The sequence below is a fragment of the Lactuca serriola genome, chromosome 1 (assembly GCF_051521515.1).
Source record: "Lactuca serriola cultivar US96UC23 chromosome 1, Lser_US96UC23_V15, whole genome shotgun sequence".
In the NCBI taxonomy this organism is placed as follows: domain Eukaryota; kingdom Viridiplantae; phylum Streptophyta; class Magnoliopsida; order Asterales; family Asteraceae; genus Lactuca; species Lactuca serriola.
Genome location: NC_136408.1, coordinates 173,892,252 through 173,899,755, shown reverse-complemented (window position 1 = coordinate 173,899,755; position 7,504 = coordinate 173,892,252).

The window sequence follows — 7,504 nt, the reverse complement described above, 5'->3', positions numbered from 1 at the left end:
GGTGCAACTTTTATCAGAGTTACAATACTTTAGAGTATCTACTGGAATACTGCTGTGAACAAAGTATACTACAAAAGGCAAGTATACGCAGCATGAGGGTCCCTTTACTGCCGGGATCTCACAAAAGATAAGAATCTAGTTGCACTTGTTTGAAACAGTTTATAAGTCTGTTACAACGAACGCCTTAGATACTCTAACGAGGGTCCGACGTAGTTTCTCCTGCAGCTGTGATCCTGAGAATCTTCCCGTTTGTGCCCAAGTTCTTTGCTATTGGACAGTCCTTCTTGAGATGTCCCATCTCTCCACATAAATGACATATCTGGCTAGTTCCAGCATCGGTAGTGGAATTGAAGTGTCGAGTAGGAGTTATGGGGACATGGTTGCTATCGTTGATCTTCTATTTTGGACAATTTCTATAATAGTGCCCTGCCTCACCACAATTATAGCAAACTAGGCTAGCTCCAGTGGTGGAGGTAGTTCTATAGAAATGAGCAATGTGCCTCATCTTGTTGTAATTGTTGCATTGTCGTACTCGGCAAATTCCCTTATGGTGATAGTTAGACCGCTCAGACTTCGGGAGTGCTCCTTCATATCGTTTGACTGGTGTTGTGATGGCAGGGGTTGCCACTGGTTGCTGTTGTTGGATAAGGTGTCTAAGTCCATAACTATTTCTGGTATGTACTTGACCCGACCCGGCATGGTCTATTTGGGTTGCATGGCACCATGCAATTGGATAGACTAAATGAGAGAAATAACACTTGGAGATTATTAATATATTATAAGTTCTAATATATATTAATAATATTATTTGATTAGTTTGATCAATAATTAATTTAGAATTAATTAAGTGGTCAAAAGAGAACTAATTAAATATATGGGTTGATTATGTAAATCATCCATATCTTGTATAGTGGGCAAAGAGGCTCCATGGATTATCAAGTTGGGTTCTACCCATAGGATGCTCCATGGATGCTCCATGGGAGTTACAAACCCATGGGTCATGGAAATGAAGAGTCATGACACATTAGGGTTTACATGGTGTAACCCTAGATGTGTCAACACTATATAAGAATCATATTCTCCACCAAAATCGGCTACACTAAGAAAACAAGAGGGCTTGGCCGATTTCAAGAAGTGTGTGTTCTCTCATAAGTTTTTCAAAGAGCATTTGGTGTTGTGTGAAGCATTTTAGGCATCACATTTGGGGTGCTAGGCTCACAAGGTTTCAAGGAACACAAGCAACAACAAGGTAATTTATTCTATCTATTATTCAAGTTAAAATTGTTCCCCATGTATGCTAGATAGGAATATAGCCTTGGAATTCAACTTAGCATGATAATTAGACAAACATAGATCCAAGGTTATTAGGGTTGCATGTACACTTAGGAAGTGTTAGAATGCTCAAAACCCATCAGTGGTATTAGAGCCTAGGCTTGTTTGTTTGTTATTTGTGCTTAAAAGTTGAAGAAAGTCGAAAAACTTGATGTCTGACTGCTGGACTCGTCGAGTCCATGGGGGGACTCGTCGAGTTCACTTGTATCTTCAACCTACTCGGCGAGTAGATTTATGCACTCGGCGAGTAGGGTCGACAGAGTGCAGATTTTCGACTTTAGTTGCTGGAAATGGATTGGAAACATTACCCTAAATTGTTTTGGTACTTGAAAACTTGTTTTAGAAGGTGTAATGTCTTTTCTAACTCATTTACAACAACTAGTTATCAAAATTACAAAGATTAAATGTGATTTTGATTCTTGAAGGTGTTCATGTTCATATTCTTGTTCTTATGATGTTTAGATGATCATAGGAATTATTTGTAACCTATGTGGTAGTTTAATTCTTGATCATAATGTGTTTTAATGGAGTCCATAACTTGTCCTCAAGTTATGGAAAACCAAAAGTCTCTTGGATTAAAAACCATTAAAAGAACACAAGAGTTAGGAAAAATTAAAAGTCCTCATTTCATTACTCTACTAAACTCATAAGTTACAAGAAATAAAAAGTTTTGAAAGTTTACAAAACTTGCCCTCAAGTTTTGGAACAAGTAAAGTTAAGTTAAAACTTTAGTTCCAACCCTTAGAATTTTAAAAGTTAAAATTCAACCTTATACTTACATTATTATGATTTAATAATTATATATATATATATGTATAAGAACAAAGTCGTCTTACCGCTAGTATGCCTCATTCACGAAGCCGGTCTATAAGGTGGGTATAAGGTTGTTGCCTATAAAATGGTGACTTAATGGGTGTCCACTCTCACCCACCGCTTGCTTGACCGGTGGAGGGTCGTTAGCCGAACGGGTAAGACAAGGACTTACAAATTCTCATTCAAAGTATGATGAATATTATAAAGTAACTAAATGTTTTATTAAATTCCCAATCTTAGTTACTTTAGGAAAAATGTGAATAAGGTGCTATTCCATGAAATTACACTTTACACTTTGATTAAGTCGTTGGTGGAGCGTGTGTGGTTAATCGGCACACTAACTTGGACTTAACAAGGTAGGTAAAGGGTGACTTAGGGTTTATTATAGTATCGATGGAGCGTGTGTGGTTTACCGGCACATCGATTGAGTGATAAACTTTAAGGGTACCAAGTGATTTGCATGGTTACTTCACACCTCGTTTTGTGATCCTCGGTATCCCAGTCACAAAACTTGGAGGGCACACTCGAGATTGAAACATGCCTTTGAAAAGTTCATTGAATCTCAAAGAATCTAGGAATTTCTAAGAACCATTCAAAAACCTAATACTAAAATATTGCGGTTTCCGTGGTGGAAATTGGTGAATCGTCATTCACCTACCTTTCAAATATGATATAGCTTAGATTACGGCATACCTCTTCTAAGTTATACTATATTGTGATTGGATCCTAGCCTTAATATTACATTTGGGTGTTTTGTTAAGGACTCTCTTATATCTAAACTAATCTTGTTCTCTTCTCTTCAGATGTCTTTCAACAATGCTTCTGGCTCTAATCCTAATGGCTCATTTACCCTTATGAACTTGTGTGGGAAAGTCACCTTTGATGGATCCAACTTCAATGAGTGGATTAGAAACATCAGAATGATTACCCGCTACGAGGACAAAGAATATGTCCTTGACAAGGAGCTTAAGGAGATTGATGAGACCACTGCAACTCCTCAGGAGATCGCTGACTTTCGGGCACATGAAAGGGATGCTACGAAAGTGGCTTGCATCATGATGGCCACGATGACAGTGGAACTCCAAAAGTCTTATGAGGATTTCTACCCTTATGAAATGCACCAAGATTTGATGGAAAGATACCATCAAAGTGCAAGACAAGAGAGGTATGAAATCATCTGCTCCATGATAACAACCATGATGAAGGACGGGGAATCCGTCACGAGCCACATGCAGAAAATGCAAAGGTATGTGGATCGTTTGCTAAAGCTTAATGTGAACTTCCCGAAGGATCTTGCAATAGATATTATTTTGCACTCCTTACCATCTTGCTATGATCAATTCCGCATGACATATCACATGAACAAGGAAGAAGTCACCCTCAGCAAACTTCAGGGACTTCTCAAGACCGCAGAATCAGGTCTTAAGGGGAAGTCGGTTGCTATCACTCCTACTCCAAACTCAACTCCGGTTTTGGCAATCGGGAAAAGTCGAGGGAGGAAGAGAAAGAGATCTTCGAAGGGTACCAAGGCTCGGACCCTTGATGTCTCTTCTTCAAGTGGAACCAAGAAAGGTTTCATTACTCCTTCTTCTGACCCAAAAGAGGCTGAATGCTTCTATTGCCATGAAAAGGCTCATTGGAAGCGGAACTGCCCAAAGTACCAGCAGGATGTGAAGGATGGGAAAGTCAAACCCAACCATGCAGGTATTTACACTATCATTTCTAATAACTCACCCCATTCTAATTCTTGGGTCCTTGATACCGGTTGTGGTATTCATATTTGTTGTGACTTGCAGGGACTAAGAAGAAGTGAGGATGTGGAGCAAGGAAGAATAAACTTGATCATGGGGAATAGGAAAGCTTCACCTGTCACCAAGATTGGAGTTTATACTTTATCGCTAAGTAGTGGGTTTAGTTTAGATTTGAATAAATGTTGTTACTCGCCAGGAATGGCAAGAAATATTATTTCCTTTCATGCTTTGTACAAACAAGGGTTTACCTTTTCGTTTAATAATGAAGTTGGTTCTATTGATGCTTTCTTTAATAATGTTCTTTATTTTAAAGCATTACCTTGTGATGGTGTGTATGAAGCTGTGTCTGTTGTAGATAACTTAGGAAATAATGTTTTGTGTATTGATTCTGCTACTAATAATAACTTGGATAAAGCATCATTATGGCATTGTCGCCTTGGACATATAAGCAAGAAACGCATAGGCCAACTCCAAAAGGATGGAGTCTTGGAGTCGTTTGACCTTAAGTCAGATGATAGTTGCGAATCATGCTTACTTGGAAAAATGACAAAGTCACCCTTCACAGGCTCGTGTGAAAGGGTTGAAGGTTTGTTGGACCTTATACACACGGATGTGTGTGGACCATTCAAACATGCCACAAGGGATGCTAATCGTTATTATTTGACTTTTACTAATGATTACAGTAGATATGGATATGTCTACTTAATCAAGCATAAGTCAGAGACTTTCGAGAGGTTTAAGGAATTTAAACAGGAAGTCGAGAATCAATTGGGCAGGAACATTAAGATGCTTCGATCCGATCGAGGAGGTGAGTATCTTAGTTCAGAGTTCCTCGACTATCTTAGGGAATGTGGGATTGTCTCACAATTGACACCTCCCAGGACACCACAGTTGAATGGTGTGGCTGAGAGGCGTAATCGAACCTTGTTAGATATGGTTCGTTCCATGATGAGTCGAGCTTCGCTACCAATCTCATTCTGGGGGTATGCCTTAGAGACTGCCGCCCATATTCTTAATCTAGTCCCTACAAAGAAAGTTGCCAAAACTCCTCACGAGATGTGGACTGGTAAAGTACCTAAACTAGACCACATCAAGATTTGGGGTTGCGAGGCTTTCGTGAGACGCGAGACTCATGATAAGCTCGAACCTCGAAGCGAGAGGTGTATTTTCATCGGTTACCCACAGCAATCCTTTGGTTACCTCTTCTACAGACCTAGTGACAATGTGGTCTTTGTAGCAAGAAGAGGAGTCTTTAGAGAAAGAGAGTTTATAAGCCAAGGAGACAGTGGGAGGCAAATTGATCTTGAAGAAATTCAAGAATCAAGTGGTGAAGGAACTTCAAACTCTAGCCCTCAACTTGAGGAGGAAACTCCTGTTGAGCCAATTGACAAACCTGTACCTATGAGGCGTTCCACGAGAGTTAGGAGTGCACCTGAGCATTACTATGGATTCCATATTACTGCAGAAGGTGAGACACTTATTAGTGATGGGACACTAGTAAGTCAAGATGACCCTAACAACTACGAGGAAGCCATGGCAGGCCCCGAGTCTGCTAAATGGAAAGAGGCTATGGATAGCGAGATACAACCAATGTATGACAATCAAGTTTGGAACTTGGTTGAAAATGTACCAGGTCGTAAGACAGTAGGGTGCAAATGGGTCTTCAAGAAGAAGACCGACATGGATGGTAAAGTACACACTTATAAGGCTAGACTGGTTGCAAAGGGCTTCTCTCAAATTCCTGGAGTGGATTATGATGAAACCTTTTCTCCGGTAGCCAAGATTAAGTCTATTCGGGTTCTGTTAGCCATAGCTGCATTTCATGACAATGAAATATGGCAGATGGATGTCAAAACCACTTTCCTTAATGGAAAGTTGGCTGAAGATGTTTACATGAGTCAGCCAGAAGGTTTTGTCAGCAGCAAGTACCCTAATAGAGTGTGTAAGCTTGAGAAATCCATCTATGGATTAAAGCAAGCACCTCGCAGATGGAATCTTTGCTTTGATGAGAAGGTCAAGGAATTTGGCTTTACTAGGAGTGAAGATGAATCTTGTGTGTATGTCAAGGCTAGTGGGAGTATAGTTAGCTTTTTGGTATTGTATGTGGATGACATACTACTCATAGGAAACGACATTCCAACCCTGCAGGAAGTAAAGTCCTGGCTTGGGAAGTGTTTCGCTATGAAGGACCTTGGTGAAGCTGCCTATATTTTAGGGATAAGGATCTTGAGAGATCGGAGTAAAAGACTAATTGGACTTAGTCAGAGTACCTACTTGGATAAGGTGCTGAAGAGATTCCGCATGCATGATTCCAAGAAAGAAGAGTTACCCATCCAGAGTAACACCAGATTGAGTAAGACACAAAGCCCTAGCACTGAGGCTGAGATAGCAGAAATGAGTCGAACACCTTATGCTTTGGCTGTAGGATCGATCATGTATGCTATAACGTGTACTCGACCCGATGTAGCCTTTGCCCTGAGCATGGTTAGCAGGTATCAGGCGAACCCTGGCAAGGCACACTGGACTGCGGTAAAGAATATCCTCAAGTACCTACGGAGGACTAAAGACTGGGTCCTTACCCTCGGTGGGAGTGATGACTTGAGAGTAGTAGGGTACAGTGATGCTAGCTTCCAGACTGATAGGGATAATTTCCGCTCTCAGTCAGGCTGGGTCTTTACCCTAAACGGAGGAGCAATTTCTTGGAAGAGTTCCAAGCAAGAGACAGTGGCAGATTCTACTTCTGAATCAGAGTATATTGCAGCTAGCGAGGTAGCAAAGGAGGCGATATGGCTGAAGAACTTCATTGGAGACCTTGGAGTTGTACCAGCTATTAAAGAGCCAATGGAAATTTTCTGTGATAGTGAAAGTGCTGTTGCCTTAGCCAAGGAACCAAGGGATCACGGGAGATCCAGACACATCGACAGAAAATACCATTTCATCAGACATCGGATCGAAGAAGGACTCCTCGTGGCAAAGAGGATATCATCAAATGAGAATCCGGCAGATCCCCTCACAAAGGGACTGACTCGGGTTAAGCATCTTCAGCATGCTCGGAGCATAGGGCTGAAGGATGATATTAGATTTAGTAGTTAGATAACCTCGAAATTTGTAAAGTGTAATTGACATTTGATGATGAATAAAAATGTTTTATTTATGAGTAAGGTGTTGCTATCTCTTGTCGATCGTTTACTATATTTCTTTTGCATGTTTTGACTTCCAGAATAATTTTTGTTTGGTATAACATATTATTCAAACCTCCACAGTCAGTCATATGTCGGAAGTAGGTATGAATCAAGACTGTCATGTTTGGTTGTAGAGGTCTTGGACAAGGCTACAACAATCATGAGTGCTCATAAGTTCTGAGCATTGGACTCAACCCACGCTCACTGGAATCACTTCATGGAATTCTATCTCGAGTGATCGTGAGACGGTAATATCGTATAAGTCTTCAAACCTAGAGATATGATTTGTTACTTACAAGTTGGTTATGCATTGATTGTACGAAAACGCATTGGTAACTCGATGTTATAAATCGTGCTCTTGTGTGTAATTCAATGAGTGGTAGAACAAACATATGAGTTGAAGTTTATCTGTTCCTTCTTGGATTA